Genomic DNA, 22,532 nt, shown 5'->3' with positions numbered 1-22,532 from the left:
TTATCACAGTCGAGAGGGTGTATATATATTGACTGCCCCTCATGTCGAAGTTATCCGGGAGGGGGTAATATCGACAATGACGACATACATACACGGGAAAATAATGTTATCGGGGAGGGGGTATATCAACCCCCCCACGTGTTGAAGTTATCGGGAGGGGGTTATATCGACAACGACGACATACGTACATGGGAAAAATAATATTATCGGGGAGGGGGTATATCGACCCCCCTCGTGTTTGTAAGTGCATCTAGTGCCACCCCTAGTTGGTTTTGGAGTATTGACGACAAACCTGGTTGAGGGACTAATGTGTTTGTGAGAATTGCAGGATAACACATCTAGAAGTCCCTCATTGATTCAGTTGTCCTACCAGAGATGACCCCTGAATATGTATGAAGACATTGAAGTCAAAGGTGGTATGTGAAGACAGTCACAGTGAAGAAAATGACAAGAGAAGACATCGAGTGAAGACTATGGAGCGCGAAGACTTAGTTGTTTCGTCGTTCTTTTTCTTCTTCGTTGAGTCATAGGAACCATCGTACTGTTAAGTGGGGTCCAAGTGAACCAGTCAGAATGACTGAAGTGATGCTTAACCAAAAATCCTATGTCTTCGAGCAAAGACAATGAGAGCAAATCTTATCCAGAGCTGGATAAGTCAGCTTTGCTTATAGCCCAAGTAAAGTTGTCGTGTGTGTTTGAAATCTGACCGTTGGAACACGTGTCAGTTCCTTAGTGACCCAGGGTCATTTCGGACAAATCAGGTCGGGTTGCCTAGTGGCTATAAATAGCCCACTCCCTACAACCATAAACGGTTGGCTGCTCAGAGTTAGTGTACGGCTTTTGTCGTTTGAGAGCAACCCACCTCGAAGCCTTTAAGAGAGAATTCCTTGCGAGGATAAAGCCCTAAACACCCAGAGCCAAAGAGTGTTAGGCATCACTTAAGTCTTCCTGTCTGTGTGATCTGAAGACTTATTACACTTGAGGACTATGAATCCTCCAGCCGGTTAGGCGTCGCATTCTAAGCATCCAAGAGTCATTGTGGATCGCCGGTGAACAAAGTCTGTGAAGGTTTGGAAGTCTACCTTGAAGACTTACCAGAGTGATTGGGCGAGGACTGGCTGTCCTTAGCTCAAGGGGAATAAGGTGAAGACACGGTCTTCTGAGTTGAATCTCAGCCTCCCTAACCAGACGTACAATTGTCACATCAACTGGAACTGGTCCAACAAATCATTGTCTTCAACGAGTCACTAGTTTCATCCTTCCCATTCCTTTACTCACTGTTGGCTCTAGTGAAGTCATTGTATGATTGCATTATCGTTTGTCTTCACTGAGTGACCGCTTGTTCTGATTGGCTTCACACTATCTTCCTACCTGATCTATACTGCCTAGCTGCTATTAGTCGTTGTGCTTTCACTTCATTGAATACTTGACTATGGCCTGCTTAGTGTAGTCTACCTTCCGCTGCATGATAATAGGTTTATTTCTATCATTTGTCTTTGAAAGTTCCATGTTTTGAAGACTTTCATAAAAATCTCCTATTCACCCCCCTCTAGTCGATCACTAGCACTTTCAATTGGTATCAGAGCAAGGTACTCCCTTGTTCTATGTGATTCGATTTAACCACCTGGAGTTTTAGCTATGTCGATTGCAGGGATAATCAAAGTCTCTGCTGCGTGCCCAGTCTTCGATGGAACTGAATATCCCTACTGGAAGAATAAGATGCGCATGCATCTTGAAGCCATTGATGTCGACCTATGGTATGTCGTCAAGAATGGCGTTCCCAAGGCTGGTGAAGGTGTCACTGCTGCTGATGTCAAGAAGTTCGTTCAACTGGACTCCACTGCCAAGAACATCATCTGTGGTCATCTGACCAAAGGACAATATGGCCGTGTGAGTGCTTTGGAAACATCCAAGCTAGTCTGGGACTGGCTCTCCAAGGTTAATGAAGGCGTCTCAACCAGAGAGATCAGAGAATCAGTGTCCTTCGCAACCTCTTCAACCGCTTCAAGAGAAACGACAATGAGAATGTCCAGCTCACGTTTGATCGACTCACTGACATCACAAATGAGCTTCAAGCCCTCGGCGCTACTGAGATCACCAAGCATGAAGTCGTCAAGACACTCCTGAGATCACTTGACAGCTCGTTTGACACCCTAGCCCTGATGATTCAAGAACGTCCTGACTTCAAGACACTCGATCCGTCTGACATACTTGAGAGGCTCAAAACACATGAGTTTCAGCTTTCTGAGAAAAGAGACATCTACGGTCCCAACTATGGGCGAACTCGTGCCTTGAAGGCAAAAGCTGTCTCCTCATCTGAAGAAGAATCTGACAGCAGTTCTGATGATCCTGAAGACATTGGAAAGGAGCTTGCTATGCTTGTGAAGAAGTTCCAAAAATTCACCAAGAAGAAAGGCTTCAGAAAGTCTTCACGATCAAGCTCAAGGAATGATGAAGCTTCTGCTCATGACTACAAGAAGAGAACATGCCACAAGTGCAAGAAACCTGGCCACTACATCTCTGAGTGTCCGCAGTGGGACAATGAGAACAACAAGAAGAAGAAGAGCAAGGAGTATGATTCTGACGACAAGAAGAAGAAGAAATACTCAAAGTCTTCTTCCAAGTCTTCCTCAAAGTCTTCATCACACAAGAAGAGCTCATCTGGCAAGGCTCGTGCGTTTGTTGGCAAGGAAATGGATTCAGAGGAGGAGTCCGCTTCTGAGGAGGCGGAGGTGGAGTCTGAGGAGGAGTCCGATTCTGGCATTGCAAGTCTGGCTACAGCATACGTTGCCAAGTCCATCTTCAACACTGAAGACAATGACTTCATCACCGACACCGATGCAAATGACAAGGACTACTCCGCTCCCACCTACTGCTTCATGGCACGCGGTGCCAAGGTAAACACACGCACTACTCACTATCAAACATCCAGTGAAGATGACTCTGATTGTGGTTCCAAACCCAGCTACAAAACACTTGCTAAAATTGCAACTGAACACCAGAAAGCTATGGAACATATTCAAAAACTATTAGACAAAAGCGATGACCTGTTAGACGCTGAAATGACTCGATCTCAGTCCTTAATTGAAGACATAAAAAATCTTCATGTTAAGTATGAGGAACTTGAAAGTCGTCATGAAACGCTCTCAACAACTCATGAAAAGCTTTCCTATGATTATCTTCAAAGGAAGCAAGATCTTGAGAAATTGAGAGCGGCTCATGAAGATCTTCAAAAGGAAAACGAGTCACTTCGCGCCAAACAGATCAGTTCCGCTCAGGAAGGATTTGAACCACCATGTCTTAAATGCATTGAGCGTGACAACGCTACTTCTGTTGCTGGTGTTCTACTGCTGCTACTATTGCAATATCTTCAACTGTTGATGTGGTAACTAACCCCTCTGCTGAGGATACCACTGCTATTGCTGATGAAAATGCAAGGTTGAAGACATTGCTTGAAACAGGGATGTACAAAAGTCTCAAAGGGCATCAGACACTATGTGATGTTCTCAAAAGGCAGATCCTGAACCGAAACCCTAGGAAAGAGGGTCTTGGGTTCGAAAGGAAAATGAATGCTGATGGCTCTTACTGGAAACCTGAGCAGTACCCCAAAACCACATGGGTTGCTGCAAAGGAACCCTCAGTGGATCCATCCACCCTGTCAGGCTTCAATTGTGCTAATCCCATTGTTATTGATGAATCCTTTGATGCAAACTATAAACTGTTTAAGAATCAGAATGGTGAAGTGTTTGCCAGGTATATTGGTACTAACTGCAGGAATGGGCCACCTATGAAGAAAGTCTGGGTGCCGAAAAGGTTGTTGGAGAATCTTCCTGTGAATGTCGTCATGACACCACAAGTGAAGAAGACAAACCCCAGACCACAGGCTTCATATGGTCCAAAGGCTTCATACAGACAAAGGACTCACCTGAGTCGCACTAATGCAAATGTTTTGCAGGGAAGCCATACTCAGGCCTATGAATATGAGCGTGTTTCATCAAACCGCCATGTTCATAAGACCAAGAACTACTCTGCTTATTCTTATGAGTACTATTGTCCACCTGCAAGACTTTTTGCTAGGGCTCCAAAGCCAAAGTTCTCAGATGCTGCACTTAGACTCATTGCTTCGAAGCCACCCTTGAAGATGTGGGTGGCTAAGAAAGCTTAACTCTCTTTTGCAGGGAAAGGTCTCCAGCCGAGAATCAAATTCGTCTGAAGCTATTGCTGGGGACCTTAAACATCTTGTAGGGCGCAAGATCAAATGCCCAAATGGTCTTATTATGTATTTTGTTCCTGAGTCGCTTGCTACTTGCCCTATCAGTCCTAACCTCGATCTAAGCTTTCATAATCCACTTGCTCGTCAAATGTTTATGCTTCAAAATTCTCTTCATGAAGCCTATCCCCCTAACTGCACTGTAGGGTACGACACCAGCTGCTTCAGAATGGATTATTGATAGTGGGTGTACTAATCACATGACTGACAAGCGAAGTCTTCTCATGGGCTCAACTTTACGTCCATCTGACAAAAGTCACATCACATTTGCTGACACTGGTAAAAGCAAGATATTGGATCTAGGTAGAGTTGCAATCTCAAGGAATCAACACATGGATAAAGTAATGCTTGTTGAATCCCTTGGTTTCAACTTAATGTCTGTCTCAATGCTTTGCGATTTAAACATGATTGTGATATTTGGAAAATATCATTGCCTTATTCTAATGGAATCTGACAAGTCTGTAGTCTTTGAAGGGTATCGTAAAGATGATTTGTACGTGGTAGATTTCTCAGCAGGACCACAACTAGCCGCATGTCTTCTAGCAAAAGCTTATGAATGCTGGCTCTGGCATCGGAGGCTAGGGCATGCTGGCATGAGGAACTTGCACACTCTTGCAAGGAAGAAGCATGTCATAGACATTGAGGGCGTCAAGTTCAAGAAGGATCACTTATGCGGTGCCTGAGAAGCTGGAAAGATGACGAGGGCCAAGCATCCCTCAAAGACAAGCATGACAACGACTCAACCCTTCGAACTTCTCCACATGGACCTTTTCGGTCCCACTCATTACTTAACTCTTACTACTACTGCTTGTCTCTATGGCTTTGTCATTGTTGATGATTATTCAAGATATACTTGGGTGCATATAATCCTCTACAAGACTGAAGTGCAGGATGTCTTCAGACGCTTCGCCAATCGAGCCATGAACAACTATGGCGTCAAGATCAAGCACATCAGAAGTGACAATGGCACTGAATTCAAGAACACTGGCCTAGACACTTATCTTGATACTTTGGGCATCACACATGAATTCTCAGCTCCGTACACGCCGCAGCAGAATGGCGTCGTGGAACGCAAGAACAGAACACTTATTGAGATGGCCCGGACGATGCTTGATGAATACAAGACTCCAAGAAAGTTCTGGCCTGAAGCCATTGATACTGCATGCCATATCATCAACCGTGTTTATCTTCACAAGCTTCTGAACAAGACATCCTATGAGCTCCTTACTGGCAAGAAGCCAAATGTCAGTTACTTCAGAGTATTTGGTGCCAGGTGCTGGATCAAGGATCCACATCACACTTCAAAATTTGCACCGAAAGCACATGAAGGTTTTATGCTTGGATATGGAAAGGATTCGCACTCCTACAGAGTCTTCAACCTCTTTCACTATAAAGTGGTTGAAACTATGGATGTGCGGTTCGATGAGACTAACGGCTCGCAAAGAGAGCACCTGCCAAATGTGCTAGATGAAGTTCCATCCAGTGAATCAATCAAACTTATGGGAACTGGAGAAATCATACCATTTGAAGCTCAGCCTGAAGAGGAACTTATCATCTCTGCACCTGATCAACCTGAAGACAATGCTCAGCCTGAAGACAATCCTTCTAACGATCACAATGATCAGCAAGAGCAAAATCTTCGTCCTGATCATCCTCGTGTTGCAAATGAAGTACATATTGAGAGGAGAATTGATAGCATCAATGCACCAGGTCCACTCACTCGTTCAAGGGCAACACAACTAGCAAACTTCTGTGGGCACTTCGCATTCATCTCAATATCTGAACCCAAGAAAGTTGATGAAGCCTTCATGGAACCTGAATGGATTCAAGCTATGCAAGAAGAGCTTCAACAGTTTGAGCTGAATAATGTATGGGAACTGGTTAAGCGTCCTGATCCTCGTAAGCACAATATAATAGGCACTAAATGGATATATTGCAGCAAGCAAGATGAGCATGGTCAAGTTGTCAGAAACAAAGCTCGTCTCGTTGCTCAAGGATATACTCAAGTTGAAGGGATTGACTTTGATGAAACATTTGCTCCTGTGGCTAGGCTTGAAGCTATACGCATACTGCTGGCCTATGCAAATCATCATAACATTCTTCTGTATCACATGGATGTGAAGAGCGCTTTTCTCAATGGCAAGATTGAAGAAGAAGTGTATGTTGCACAACCGCCTGGCTTTGAAGATCCAAAACATCCTGACATGGTGTACAAGCTCAACAAGGCACTGTATGGCCTCAAACAAGCCCCTCGGGCTTGGTATGACACACTCAAAGACTTCTTGAAGAGCAAAGGCTTCAAACATGGTTCCCTGGATCCCACTCTCTTCACGAAGACATATGATGGTGAACTGTTTGTGTGCCAAATATATGTGGATGACATTATCTTCGGCTGCACTAATCAAAAATACAGTGAAGAGTTTGGATATATGATGCAAGAGAAATATCAGATGTCCATGATGGGTCAGCTAAAATTCTTCCTTGGTCTTCAAATACGTCAGCAACGCAACGGCATCTTCATATCTCAAGAGAAATACCTCAAAGATTGCCTAGAGAAATTTGGAATGCAAGACTGCAAAGGCTACATGACGCCAATGCCAGCCAAACACCATCTCGGTCCCGACGACAATGGTAAAGTGTTCGATCAAAAGGTATACCGCTCCATGATTGGTTCTTTGCTTTATTTATGTGCATCTAGGCCAGATATCATGCTTAGTGTTTGCATGTGTGCCCAGTTCCAAGCGGCACCAAAGGAATCACATCACTTAGCTGTGAAGCCAATTCTTAGATATTTGGATCACACCCCAACACTAGGATTATGGTATCCAAAGGGCTCATAGTTTGATCTAGTTGGATTCTCGGATGCTGATTATGCTGGTGACAAGGTGGATCACAAGTCTACATCAGGCACATGTCATTTTCTGGGACGATCGCTTGTATGTTGGTCTTCAAAGAAGCAGAACTGTGTATCTCTCTCCACTGCTGAATCTGAATACATTGCTGCTGGATCTTGCTGCGCTCAGCTTCTATGGATGAAGCAAATACTCAAAGACTATGGCATTCATCTGAAGCAAGTGCCACTCTACTGCGACAACGATAGCGCCATCAAGATTGCCAACAACCCAGTTCAGCACTCGAATACAAAGCACATTGAAATTCGTCATCACTTTCTCAGAGATCATGTTATGAAGGAAGATATTGATATCATACACGTCAACACTGAAGAGAAATTGGCAGATATCTTCACTAAGCCCTTGGATGAGAAGAGGTTTTGCAAGTTACTGTGTGAGCTAAATATCTTGGAATCCTCAAATGTTGTGTGATCAGGCACACATCCTAACACTTAAGCATGTTGATGGCTTAGATGTGCAACACACGAAGTAAAGTATATCTTCAATCAACAAAGACTTACATTCTGAGTGTGAATATATTAATGTGGAATTTGACTTCGGAGCACCACGATAATTGTGCGCCATGTCTGGGTCTAATATTTCCTATACGGTGGGTAACGCCACCACCAAATTTTTTCCCTTTGAAGTGTTTTTCTCATGGCGTTACATTTGCAAAGTCTTTGCATTTTGTCTGTCTTCAATGTTAAAATGTCTTCATGTTTATCTTCAACATACTGATTTGGTTTCTGTCCTCTACAGCATTCACTTATAGCTATGGCTTCTTGCTGAATCTTCTGAACTAAGTGAATGTGATCGGACCCTAACCCCTCCATGCTTCTTTCCTAAGTCTATCTATCCAAATCATATGCATTCTATTGACACTGTCAAAATGTCTTCTCTACATCCTTTTCAGCAGAAGACACAGAGACAAACATTAATTCGTTTTCAATGCCAAATCCTTTCACCTGAAACCCGGAGAAGTGGGAACGACCACCCGACAATGCAGGCGTGCGTGGGAACATGGAACAACCTCCGATGTGTTGCATGATAGTCACGTGTCCTTCAGATGTGAATCGCCAGGGGCACTTGTGTAATAACACTGTACCGTCCCTATCCCGATAAATACACGCCTCACCACAGTCATTATCCCTTCTTCCACTCTCGCACAAACCCTATGTGACATCCCTAGCTTCTGGTGCTGCCTAGTGTTTGCATCATGTTTAAATTTCTGAAACTTGAACTGAGGAAATTTGGAAGCCTCAAAAACTTAAATAAAAGAAGGGCAAAAACCCTAAAATCTCATTCATTATTCCAAAATGCTCTTCTTAAATGTTTGATAATTTTTGGCAAGGGTTCTGGTCCCAACCAAAATATTGAACATTTTTAGGGACTTAATCTTGGGACTTTGAATTTAAATCATTAGCTATTTGAATTTGAATTATATTCATATAATTAGAATATAATTTCAAATACCCCTGAAATATTTTATGAGCTTTTGGAAAAGTCCATCTAGCAAAACAAAAATATTCAGAGGAGTTTTTGGCATTGTTTGAATTATTTTTAAATTCAAAACAGTGGCAAAACAAATTTAAAAAAAATAGAAAACAGAACAGAAATATAAAACAGAGCACTTACCTGGCGCTCACCTCGCAGCCCACCTGGTGGCCAACAGGACCGGCCCAGCCCACCTCCTCCTGTCGTCTTCCCCGCGCCAGTAGGCAGCGCGTGTGGCCGACGGGCGCCGACGCTGCCTCGGCCACCTCCTGCTTCCCCGGCCACCTCCTGCTTCCACCGCGATGCCACGGCCCTTCTAGCATCGCCACACAGCCCCTGGCTCCCTCTCTCACTCTCCTCGCTCCTCCCCCCTCCTCTGTTTCTCGCACGCAGCCACCGAGCGGAGCTCGTCGCCGCCGTCCACTGCCACCATGGCCACCGGGCCTCCCTCGCTTCCCCGACTAGCCCACAAGCTCCGCCACTCCGTCCTCGACCCACCTCACCGAGCCACGCCCCTCCAAAAGCCCCCGAACGACCTCACCGGGCTCGTCTTCTACCTCGGACCCGCCGGCCATCACCGTCAAATTCGTCGGCTCCGGACCGTCCCCGACCTCGCCGAGCATTCCGTCGTCATCGCCGTGAGCCCCTCTTCCTTTCCCCTCACCTCTATCTCTCGCGCGTGCCCTGTAGCCGCTGCCCCGCGAGCGCCCGAAGCCGCCGTCCACCATGGCCGACGAGCTCCGTGCCCCCGAGCACCTCTGCCTCGTGTAGTAGCTCCGACGTGCTCCTGCTGCCCCGTAGCTACCGCCTGTGCTCTCCGTTCGCTCGAACGCGAGCTGCAGCCCCACGCCCGCGCTTTCTCGAACTCCGGCCACCGCGGAAGCGGACACCGCCATCGATTTAGGTCGTCTCCGGCGACCCCTCTAGCACCAGCCGACGCGGACGAGGCCCAGGGTTCCAACGGTGCCATCCGCGCCCCGAACCGTGGCCCGTGCTGCGTTTCCGGATCACGCCGCCGTCTCGGGCCTCGCCGGCGTCATGCCGCCGGTGGGTTTAACCCACTTTGACCACGGTGGGACCCCCCCTGTGTCCATGACATGTGGGGCCGGCCTTTGACTGAATTAGTGTAGGATTTTAATTAGTGCTAATTGCCCTGTTAGTTTAGGTGTTAGATTAGTTAACACTAATTAATTTAGTTAATTAATTAAGCCACTGACATGTGGGCCCAGCCCTGCTGACATTTTCGTTAGTATTAGTTTAACCTTAATCAACCCAGTTAACCAACTGAGTCACTGACCAGTGGGCCCCACTGGTCAGGTTTGACCCGGACCAGCCCCTGTTGACCTGCTGACGTCATGATGATGTCAGGCTGACGCAGTAATGTTTTCTGGATTTATTTTTATTCAGAAAATTCCAGAAAATTGTATAAACTTCTAAAGTTCATAGAAAATCAACCGTAACTCCAAATGAGATAAATTATATATGAAAAATGATCATAAAAATCCAATCTATCCATCTGTACTATTTTCATGCATGTTAGAACAACTTATAGGCGCTGTTTAGCACAAATCATATTAATGGCATTTAAATATCCACATATGGAGTTTGAGTTTGAATCTTGGATTCAAACCAACTTCATTTAATCTGGTTTAGTTGCATCAGCACAAATCACATCACATTTCCATGTCACATTCATGCATCATATTGTCGCATTGCATTGATTGTGTTCTTCCTTGTTTGCCGGTAATTGTCCCCTCTCGATAGACGTGTACCGGCGATGTGATCGATGACACCGATGAAGAGCTACATTATCTTCAGAAGTGCCAGGCAAGCAAAACACCCTTGTTCATTCCGATATAATCCCACTCTCTCGCTCCTGCTCTCTTTTACTGCATTAGGACAACAACGATTCATCTGTTTCTTGCTGCGGTAGCTGAACCCCTTTATCCTCTGCATGACCTGTCATTCCACAGTAAATAGATGAAACCCACTAGCATGAGTAGGAGTTGTTTGAGCCCTGTTGTGCCTACTCATTCTTGCTTGTTTGTCATGCCTGCTACTGCTTAGAGTTGTGTCAGGTCTGATTCATCAGGAATGAATCAGAGGTGTGTGAACATGTCCTACTGTGTGTGAGCTAAGTGTGTGAACACGATTTGGTAAAGGTAGCGGTGAGAGGCCATGTAGGAGTACATGGTGGGTTGTCTCATTGCAGCCGTCCTCAGGAACTGAGTTCTGTGTTTGTGATCCATGATTCAGCTACTACCACGCATTGGGCCCGAAACCAATGGACCCTCTCGGCTTCTTAATCACCCTTGTCCTCTGTCCAGGAGTTGCAAGTAGTTTCTGGTGTTTGTAGTATGCTGGAGGCCGTGGGCAGCGCTGACCGGAGGGGTGGGCTATGGTGCGGTAGGCACGTGGCACGGTGTACCGGGCGCCCGTTTGGTGTCTCGGGAACCCTGTTCACATCATTTGGGGCTATGAGCGAAACCCCGGCCGGATCTTCTCATGGATGGAACCCGAATAGGCGATAACCCTGGACTAGAGACTTGAGTGTTTAGGTAGGCCGTGGCCGACACCCATGTTGGGCTTCCGCTTGAAGGTTGCCGAGTACATGTCGTGTAAAGGCGGTAAGTGGTGAGAGCGTGTGTGAGGAAGTACACCCCTGCAGGGTTAACATCATCTATTCGAATAGCCGTGTCCACGGAAAAGGACTTCTGGGTTGCCTGTACAGTTCATAGACAAGTGAAAGTGGATACTCTAAAATACGCAAGATAAGCGTGAGTGCTATGGATGGCGTTCTCATAGGGAGATGGGAACGGATCCATAGTGGTGTATTGATATGGTGAATATGTGGACTCGTGTGCGCCACCTCAAAAGAGTTACTTGCAATAGTAGATCAGGATAGCCACCGAGTCAAAGCTGGCTTGCTGCAGTTAAACCCCACCATCCCCCTTGTTGAAAATGATGCATATGTAGTTAGTTCTGATGTAAGTCTTGCTGGGTACATTTGTACTCACGTTTTCCTATTTTATGTTTTTGCAGAGAGATCTCGGTCTCGCTAGTAGTTCCGCGTGGTCTTCGACGTTTAGCTTGTTACCTCAGCTACGATCTTGTGCCCTCGGCAGGATCTGGTAGATAGTCAGGCTTTCAAGCCTTTTTCATTTGTAGATGTCTGTACTCAGACATATTGAGCTTCCGCTTGTGCTTTGATTTGTATGGTCTGAATGTTGGGTCATGAGACTCATGTTTGTAATATCTCGCTCCTCGGAGCCTATTGAATAAATACTTGAGTCGTAGAGTCATGTTGTGATGCCATGTTGTGTTTGCACATATCGAGCATATTGTGTGTATGTTATTGAAATGCTTGGTATGTGTGGGATCTGACTATCTAGTTGTTTATTCTTAGTAGCCTCTCTTACCGGGAAATGTCTCCTAGTGTTTCCACTGAGCCATGGTAGCTTGCTACTGCTCCGGAACACTTAGGCTGGCCGGCATGTGTCCTTCTTCGTTCCTGTGTCTGTCCCTTCGGGGAAATGTCACGAGATGGATACCGGAGTCCTGTTAGCCCGCTACAGCCCGGTTCACCGGAGTCCTGCTAGCCCAGTGCTACAGCCTGGATTCACTCGCTGATAACCGACACGTTCGATGCTCGGTCATGGATGCCTGTCCCTGTAAGTTTGTGCCACTTTGGGTTTACGACTAGCCATGTCAGCCCGGGCTCCTTATCATATGGATGCTAGCGACACTATCATATACGTGTGCCAAAAGACGCAAACGGTCCCGGGCAAAGGTAAGGCGACACCCGTGGGAATACTGTGCGTGAGGCCGCAAAGTGATATGAGGTGTTACATGCTAGATCGATGTGGCATTGAGTCGGGGTCCTGACACCCTAGCGCCACCGCTAGCCCTCGACGACGCCGGTGACGAAGCGCTTCGCTGCCGCGACCTCACCGACGCCGTCTTCACGCCGGCCGCGGACATCGTCTTCTCCACCGTCGCCGTAGGTGTCCTCTGTCGCCAAGTTAGGGCACGGAAGATCGAAGTGCTCAGCCTCCTCTCCCACTCCATCTAGCAGTTCTTCGTGTGGTAAATAAAACCTCCTTTTTACGGCCTCTTTGATCCTATAGATTCATCATTTTCTACCACAAGCAGTTTCTATTCACACAAGTTGAATCTATTTCGTACTACATCTCATAATATGCCTAGTATGTTCACTTATGCTTCAGAAATTAGTTACATTCCTCACTTGTACTTATCCATGGATTCATACAAATCTGGAACCAACTCTCTATCTATGATTGAATGTCTTCACACTATGAGGTCAATGTCTTCTAAACTGATTTATCTTCAAAATCTTCTGAGAATGTATATGACCTGTTCCCCTTCCCTCGCACCTTAATGCTGTCATAGGTACATGTCCCTGGGAGAATCCCTTGGTTCTCATAGTCTGCATTCATTTGCAGAATTCTTACAACATCATATAAATTCTCCTGAAGCCAGTTCCTGTCTGACCAGTAGACGGAAGACTTTGACAGTGTTGAAGCCTTTCAGAACACTTCATGGCACCAGAAAAATCTGCAAGGAAGGGTGGCGGACAGCGTCGTGGCAACACCTCAAGAGATTTGCCTCCTGACCTCTACGAGCTCTACAAGACAGATCCAGAGGAGGACTACAATCAGCGAAAACCTCGAATCCAATGGATTTGAAGATATTGGGCAGAACAGTGGTTCAAGTACAGGTTCGTGACCCAGGAGTATCCTGAGAAGAATGCCATCAAGCGACCGTGGGGAGACATGCTATACAAAAATCTTCAACCTAGGTCCAAAGCTGAAGCCATTGAACAAGGCTTCTATCCTTGTATGGTCCGTGGACCACAACCTGCAGATGCGGACCCATCGTCACTGCTATGGTGTCGTGACGACAATCTGTTTAAGCGCAACCTTCAGTTTGCCAGGAACTCAGCCAAAGAAAACAAGAAGTCGCGAGGCTTAGACTTCAACCCAGGTCCCTCTACTCCTCGTGCCGATGGCTCACGCGAAGCTGAACCCAATCTTGTTGGGCCCTTCTACAACCTGGAAGGTCTCATCACTCATATTATGGTTCAAGGGGTAGTCGTGGACCAACCTGCAGACGATGCTGAATCTGATGAAGCGCCTGAACCACCGAAGCCAAAGAAGCTGAAAAAGCCTAAAGCTTCAAAGCCTGCCCCTGCACTGAAGGTCTCATGGGCGAAGCCTCTGGCCACTGCACCTCCTGAACTCAGTGTGCAGTCTGAAGATTTTTCACGCATCTCCAAGCCCTCCAAAGTGAAGATGCCCTTGCGGTTGGAAATATGCCCTAGAGGCAATAATAAAATGGTTATTATTATATTTCTTTGTTCATGATAATTGTCTATTGTTCATGCTATAATTTTGTTATCCGGAAATCGTAATACATGTGTGAATACATAGACCACAACACGTCCCTAGTGAGCCTCTAGTTGACTGGCTCGTTGATTAGAGGATAGTCATGGTTTCCTGACTATGGACATTAGATGTCATTGATAACGGGATCACATCATTAGGAGAATGATGTGATGGACAAGACCCAATCCTTAGCTTAGCTCAAAGATCGTGTAGTTCGTTTGCTGTAGCTTTTCTGAATGTCAAGTATCATTTCCTTAGACCATGAGATTGTGCAACTCCTGGATACCATAGGAGTACCTAAGGTGTGCCAAACGTCACAACGTAACTGGGTGACTATAAAGGTACATTACAGGTATCTTCGAAAGTCTCTGTTGGGTTGGCACGAATCGAGACTGGGATTTGTCACTCCGTTTGACGGAGAGGTATCTCTGGGCCCACTCGGTAATGCATCATCATAATGAGCTCAATGTGATCAAGTGGCTAATCACGGGATCATGCATTACGGTACGAGTAAAGTGACTTGCCGGTAACAAGACTGAACAAGGTATTGGGATACCGACGATCGAGTCTCAGGCAAGTAACGTACCGATTGACAAAGGGAATTGTATACGGATTGATTGAATCCTCGACATCGTGGTTCATCCGATGAGATCATCGTGGAGCATGTGGGAGCCAACATGGGTATCCAGATCCCGCTGTTGGTTATTGACCGGAGAGGCTTCTCGGTCATGTCTGCATGTCTCCCGAACCCGTAGGGTCTACAAACTTAAGGTTCGGTGACGCTAGGGTTGTAGAGATATTAGCACACGGTAACCCTAAAGTTGTTCGGAGTCCCGGATGAGATCCCGGACGTCACGAGGAGTTCTGAAATGGTCCGGAGGTAAAGATTCATATATAGGAAGTCCAGTTCCGGCCATCGGGAAGGTTTCGGGGGTCACCGGTATTTTACCGGGACCACCGGAAGGGTCCCGGGGGTCCACCGGGTGGGGCCACCTATCCCGGAGGGCCCCATTGGCTGAAGTGGGAGCGGAACCAGCCCCTAGTGGGTTGGTGCGCCCCCCTTGGGCCTCCCCCTGTGCCTTGGGTTGGAAACCCTAGGGGTGGGGGGTGCCACCCTTGCCTTGGGGGGCAAGGCACCCCCTTTGGCCGCCGCCCCCCTAGGAGATTGGATCTCCTAGGGACGGCACCCCCCTAGGCACCCTATATATAGTGGGGGGGGGGGAGGGAGGGCTGCGCACACAAGCCCCTGGCCTCTCCCTCTCCCTCCCGTGACACTCCTCCGTCTCCCAGCGCTTGGCGAAGCCCTGCCGAGATCACCGTTGCTTCCACCACCACGCCGCCGTGCTGCTGGAACTTCATCAACCTCTCCTTCCCCCTTGCTGGATCAAGTTGGAGGAGACGTCTTCCCAACCGTACGTGTGTTGAACGCGGAGGTGATGTCCGTTCGGCACTTGGTCATCGGTGATTTGAATCACATCGAGTACGACTCCATCAATCCCGTTCTCTTGAACGCTTCCGCTCGTGATCTACAAGGGTATGTAGATGCACTCCTATTTCCCTCGTTGATAGATGACTCCATAGATTGATCTTGGTGATGCATAGAAAATTTTAAAATTCTGCTATGTTCCCCACACTACTAGGAAAAGGCCTACTAATGGCGCACCAGTTTTGCCTACTAATGGCGCATCACTGGTGCGCCATTAGTATCACGCCACTAGTATTTTTTACTAATGGCGCACCACCCAGTGCGCCATTAGTATATAACACCATGCGCCATTAGTATGCCTCCCAGGGGCCATATTTAACCATGTGCTTTGGCACACTAATGGCGCACTGCAGATGGATGTGCCATTAGTATACTTGGCATACTAATGGCACACTCTGTAGTGATGCGCCATTAGTATACTTGGCATACTAATGACGCACTCTGTAGTGATGCGCCATTAGTATGAATATTAGGTTTTATTTTTTTTTACTTTTCTGATTTTTGCACATGTTACAAAATATATTATTTGACAGAATATAGACAGTAGCACACAGCAACAGCAGATTCATCGAATACACTAGAAGATTAGTCTCCGAATACAATTCATCATATTAGTCTCCGAATTCAAAAGACCGAAAAAGATAAAACATTACAAGTCTCGAGACCGCGAGTATCGAGTTTGTCGGAAGTAATACTAATCCTAACAAGTCCTACTAATCATCATCATACAACTTCTACTCATTATTCATAACAAGTCATACGATCATCATCTTGACAGTCATCGAACCAACCCTACTTAATTGTTCTTAGCACATGATCATCAGTATTAGGCATGACCTAAATACCCTATTTAAGCTAAAATAGCATAAAACAATATAGACCCTGACTCTCCATTATGGAGAATGGAGAACATCCTGTCTACCAATTCTTGCGCTTCGCTTCCTTTTGCTTCCAAGAAGCTCCTTACGACTGTCCATACATTTTTTACATCCTTTGATTTTCATGTCTCCACTTCTTTTAGAAATCTCGTATGGACAGTTGAGATTTCATAGGATGACCTGGCTGTATGTTCAAAAAATTAACACTACCTTTCTGATACATCATATGAGGCACACAATTCTCTGGGATTATCTGTTGAAAAACATAGTAATAACTTCATAGTTAGCAATGATGTACTAGTTTTAGAAGTATGCAAAAGATGCACCGAATGTCGTAATAGTAAAAATCTTACCAGGGTATCTCCATGGTAGTTACCGTAGTTGAACACATGCACTAGTGGCACGTATTTACCATAATGTTGAGGAGTTTGATTGTGGATAATGTAATTCTCAATGTCAGTACAAAATCCGACCAGATGATTTTTCTCCTTGTAAGTTGTTAATTCGGAGTCATCGGTGTAGTGGGTTTTGTCTACCATCTCCCGCACATTCTTTGAACAATAAAAATAAGCTATCAATGGAAATAAGCTATCAACTATTTTGAAATAAACAATATAAATTAGCTAATAATTACTATGTTTGAGAAACTCACATAGCGGTAGAACTGGAGGCGTATCAACAAGGACCCAAATGTCCATATTGTCTTGGTTGATGTCAGGATTACCAAGATCCATGGTGATAAGCATACCCTTATCAAAACCATACATCTTGCAAAATGCTTCCCAATTTTTGCAACCAAAATGGGTTACGCTCTCAGAATTATATAGATTTACTTCAAAGTCCACATTGTGATGAGTCCTTAGGTGAATTTTCTTTGTTTCGGAAATTTCATGGTCTTCAAATTCCATCCTCTTCAAGACATAGCGTCTTGCATGGCATGGGATAAGCTATACTCGAATTGTAAAAGTTGAAAATTACATGTTGAAATAGTTGAAGTCATGCTTAATTACGAAAATAACACTTGTGGTCGTTGCGTACCGTTTCAACTTCGAAGGTCTCCTCAAGCTTAATGCTGAAGCGCCGATCATCATCCAGGTGAGGCATGTCGCACAGACCTCGATCGTCGTGGCACCAGTCGTACTCCGCCGGGAGACTTTCGTCGTCCGATGATGATGACGACATATCCTACGTTCATAATTCAAAACTACATCATTTAGGGTTTGTCAACACCGAGGCATCCTAAAAGCTAAGCTTTTATCATTTAGGGTTTGTCGACGCTGAGGCACCCTAAAAGCCTAAGCTTTCATCATTTAGGTTCTTATCGACATCGAGGAACCCTAAAAGCCAAGGTTTTATCATTTAGGGTTTGTCGATGTCGAGGCACCCTAAAAGCCTAAGCTTTCATCATTTAGGTTTTGTCGATGCCGAGGCACCCTAAAAGCCTAAGCGTACATCATTTAGGTTCTAATCGACACTAAGGCACCCTATAGAAGCGAAGTTAAGTTTTCATCATTTAGGGTTTATCGATGCCGAGGCACCCTAGGTTGGGCCTAATAACTTGGCACTAATCACTTGGATCTATTGCCACCTATGTTGTGTTTATCATCTAGGGTTTATCGATGCTAACGAGAATTCTAAGTTGGGCCTAATCACTTGGCTTTATTGCCACCTATGGTTTAATGCAGCAAGAATGGCGGGGCAGTTGATCCTACTTAACTAAGTACTAAGATACCCCGGCCCATGCATTAGTCGCAAGTACCCCATATGTCCTATTTTTAGCAAAGTCATGCTAAAATTCACGGAAAATTTTAGCATGACCTTTGCTGAAAATAGGACATATGGAGTACCCGAATTTGCCGTAACGGAAGTTAATCGACATTCCGGCAAACTCAAGGGCCTCTCGGGGTACCTGCAAATTCATCACGACACAATGGTCGGAGACAAAACCCAGCAAACTAGCAGAGTTACTGACGTGTTTACAGAAATTGTTTTCTATAAAAGATATTCATCATCTTTGCAAGTCTTTCTCAATGTGATCACAAGTAATTCAGAGGCATCACAAGTAATTCAGAAATTGTGAAATAATCCGTTTAATGTACGAACTTGAAAGAACTACTGAGGCTTCTACGACAGTTCAGAAAAGTAATGATCAATTCTCTCTATTTCTATTTCTGGTTCACATAGTTTGATAACTTGGATGCACAAAGGCTATTGGTGCAGTATCATAAAGTTCCATATCATGTAGAATAAAAAAAGATAGGTGACAATAGCAAGCACACATCTGAGCAGACATTAGCAATATATGACAGAAATGTACATGCTGATTAGCAAGCTTGGGCTTAGCAGTAATATTCTGAGAAAATATTTTCTTGAAGCCTGAACAACTGGCTTTCCTTTTTAAAAACAGAACCAAAACCATGACACAATCACTTGACTACATCTATGCAACATGCATAATGCAAGTACCAACTAGTACTTCTATTCAACTCCTTCTACTTATATCTAATACAGACAATAGTCCAGACAACTCCCAACTCCTAACTGAAGATTAGCAGCATTTGTAGAATACAATAGTTTCAATAAACTCCTAACTAAATATTAGCAGTAGTTACAGAATACAACAGTTTCAGTAAACTCCTAACTGAAGATTAGCACAATAGCACTGTCAATGCAGCAAATAATATCGACCAGTACATATCTTGTAAAATTCATTTTCTGCTGAACAAGTATGTGTGTGTGCAATTATAAATTCATTGGCAGGAACAAGTTACTCCATGACATCAAGTTTAAAATTTACTGACAGCAAGCACGTGGAGTAGAAAGTTCAAAATTACAGAATGTATTACCGCAAGCAAATGTACTCCAAATGGCACCCTCAGTTAATCATCTACTCCAAATATTCAGGACAGAGCATTCATTCAGATTCAGCAAGCTAGTACTCCAAACTGTATGTAAAATGTGCTCCTACTAAAAAAACAGGACATTGTGCCTGTCAAATATGCAGTTCTCCTTATCAACCTACCTACCAGTAACAAAACCAAAAAAAACTCATGCATCACCTACATGAGTAGCAAGAGTATTTCTGAATTGTGATGCTAGGTTATTAACTTCTTATAGAGTGCACCATTTAAAGGCATTGATGTGTTTATTTCTCTGCAAGACACCCTTTGTACTGAAAGTATCATGACATGTTTTTGCAAGCAAGGAGCAGGGCAGGGCAGGGCACCCTTTGTACACAAGCAAGCAAGGATCAGAGCATAACCTGAGAGGTCGACAAGTAGTTTGGCGCAGGGTGCGGACCGACCGGCGAGCGGGCGGGCTAGGAGGCAGCGGGTGACGGCAAAGACGGCGAAGCAGAGGCAGCGGGTGACATCAGAGACCAGCAGCTGCGCGAGGAGGAGCACGAAGAAGGCGTAGACGCCATAGACGGTGGAGGCGTTGGTGTCGTAGAGGCGCCGGAGACCTTGCCCTGCGAGACAGAGAAGGGGCCGTCAGCCCCGGCGCAGGCGGGGGGGGGGGGGGGGTAAGGGGAGGAGGAGGAGGGGCAAGGGGAGGAGGAGGAGGGACAAGGGTGAGGGGGCGTACGGTGATGCATCGCTGCTCGGCGCCGACGGCGAGGAGGAAGGCGAAGACGTTGAGGAAGATGAGGAAGCCGCAGAGCGCGAGGGAGGCCGGATGCGAGGGAGGCGGGGGTGGAGTCCGGCGGGGGTCGGGGCGGCGGGGGTGGGGGCGCGGGGGCGGTGGGGGTGGAGTCCGGCGGGGGTCAGGGCGGCGGCGGCGTGGGTCGGGGCAGCGGGGGGAGTGCATCTGGCGCGGTAGAGGGACGAAGGGGATCTGGCAAGAGGGAGGGAATTAGCTAGGGGGGAATCTTACTAATGGCGCACTCGCGGTCGGTGCGCCATTAGTAATCTTTTTTTTACATAGCAATGGCACACCAGGCAGAGGTGCGCCATTAGTAATCTTTTTTTATATATAGCAATGGCGCACTAGCCAGAGGTGCGCCATAAGTAATTTATTTTTATTTTTTGTTGCATGTAATAATTTTTTAGAAAATGAATATGAATATGAAACAGTAATAATTGTTGTTTAACAACAATTGTAGTCTTCACTTTTTTTTATTATTTTTTAAAAATGAAGAGGGGAGAGGAGGCGGAGCTCACCGGGGATTTATTTTTTTAAAATATCATCAAATTTGTTATTTGAAAATATTTATGAATCAAAAAAATATCATCAAATTTATTATTTGAAAATATCATCAAATTTGGTATTTGAAAATATAAACAAATTTGTTTTTTTGGATTTTTAGTTGCATTCATTTGTGATGGTGGAGCGGGGGAGGGTGCGGGGGGGGGGGGGGGGGGGTCGGCGGCGGCGGTGGAGCAGGGGAGGGTGCTGGGGAGGGTGCGGGGGGTCGGCGGCGGCGGTGGAGCGGGGGAGGGTGCGGTGGGTCGTCGGCGGTGGTGGAGCGGGGGAGGGTGCGGGGGGTCGTCGGCGGCAGCGTGGGTCGGGGCAGCGGGGGGAATTAGCTAGGGGGCGAGGGAGAGGGATGAAGGGGATCCGGCGAGAGGGAGGGAATTAGCTAGGGGGAATCTTACTAATGGCGCACCTGCGGTCGGTGCGCCATTAGTAATCTTTTTTTTTACATAGCAATGGCGCACCAGGCACAGGTGCGCCATTAGTAATCTTTTTATATATATAGCAATGGCGCACCAGCCAGAGGTGCGCCATAAATAATTTTTTTGTTGCATGTAATAATTTTTTAGAAAATGAATATGAATATGAAACAGTAATATTTTTTTATAAAAACAGTAATAGTTGTTGTTTAACAACAATTGTAGTCTACACTTTTTTATTATTATTTTTTTAAAAATGAAGAGGGGAGAGGAGGCGCGGGTGGGATCGAGATCGAGATGGAGGGGGAATCGAGATCGAGATGAAGGGGGATCGAGATCGAGTGTCCTCATGAATATTCAATATTTTATCATATTGAATATGAAAAAATATAATCAAATTTGTAAAAATAATCATGAATTCAAAAAGTGCCCATGAAATTTAAAAATATACATGATATCAAAAAGTGCCCATGAAATTTAAAAATATTCATGATATCAAAATATATACTAATGGCGCACTTCTACAAGATGCGCCATTAGTAGTATAAACTAGTAATGGCGCACTGTGAGGCGGTGCGCCATTAGTAGTTTTGCAAAAAAAAGAATAAAAAAAATTCAGTACTGGCGCACTCCCTGTCTGGTGCGCCATTACTAGTTAGAACTAGTAATGGCGCACTTCGGTAGGATGCGCCATTAGTATGTATGTAAAAATGAAAAAAAAATATCACTAGTGGCGCACCTGTTTTTTGGTGCGCCATTAGTGTCTTCCACACTAATGGCGCATCACCAACTGGTGCGCCATTAGTATATAGTAGTGGCGCACTACTTCTCTGGAACGTCATTAGTGTCAATCCTATCTATAGCCCTTTTCCTAGTAGTGCCAACACTTGCAACCCACTCGCCAAGCACTGACCGCTGCTGCTATTATGCGCGATGACACCATTGATCTTTCCAGCAATGACGATCTTGGCGATGATGCTCTTGAGCAGTTGATCAAGAGCAAGCAAGAGGCAGAAATCTTCAATGACCTTCCTATCTTTGATGTTGAAATCATCAACACATTCATTGATGAGTGGTTTGACAGTCCAAATGTCAGCTTTGATGATCTTCAGCTTCCCATTGGCCTCAGTGTCGCCTTCCACGGAGCCATTGCTGGTGAGCTGGCTCTAGCTCAGAAGATTGTTGAACTGAAGCATAAGATAGATTATGAAAATGCTCAGTTCAAGAAGCACATGGCCAAGCTCAATGTTGAAGACATTCAGAACTTCCAGACCATGATGCATGAGCTTAAGGAAGCATTCTGAACCAAACGCGAAGAAGCCAAACGGTTCTCGTGAGTGCATGAAGGATCTTGCTGCTAAATGTGTCCAAGGATACAATGAGGCTGAAAAGCGCAAGGCCTTGGGGCGACCAGGAATCGACCCCAGAATGGTAGCCAAGAAGAAGAAGAAGCCAGCTATGGCAGAACCCGAAGCACCAAGGCAGGAAGTACATC

This window comes from Triticum aestivum, chromosome 3A, assembly GCF_018294505.1.
Source record: "Triticum aestivum cultivar Chinese Spring chromosome 3A, IWGSC CS RefSeq v2.1, whole genome shotgun sequence".
In the NCBI taxonomy this organism is placed as follows: domain Eukaryota; kingdom Viridiplantae; phylum Streptophyta; class Magnoliopsida; order Poales; family Poaceae; genus Triticum; species Triticum aestivum.
Note: the sequence above shows the minus strand (reverse complement) of the source record.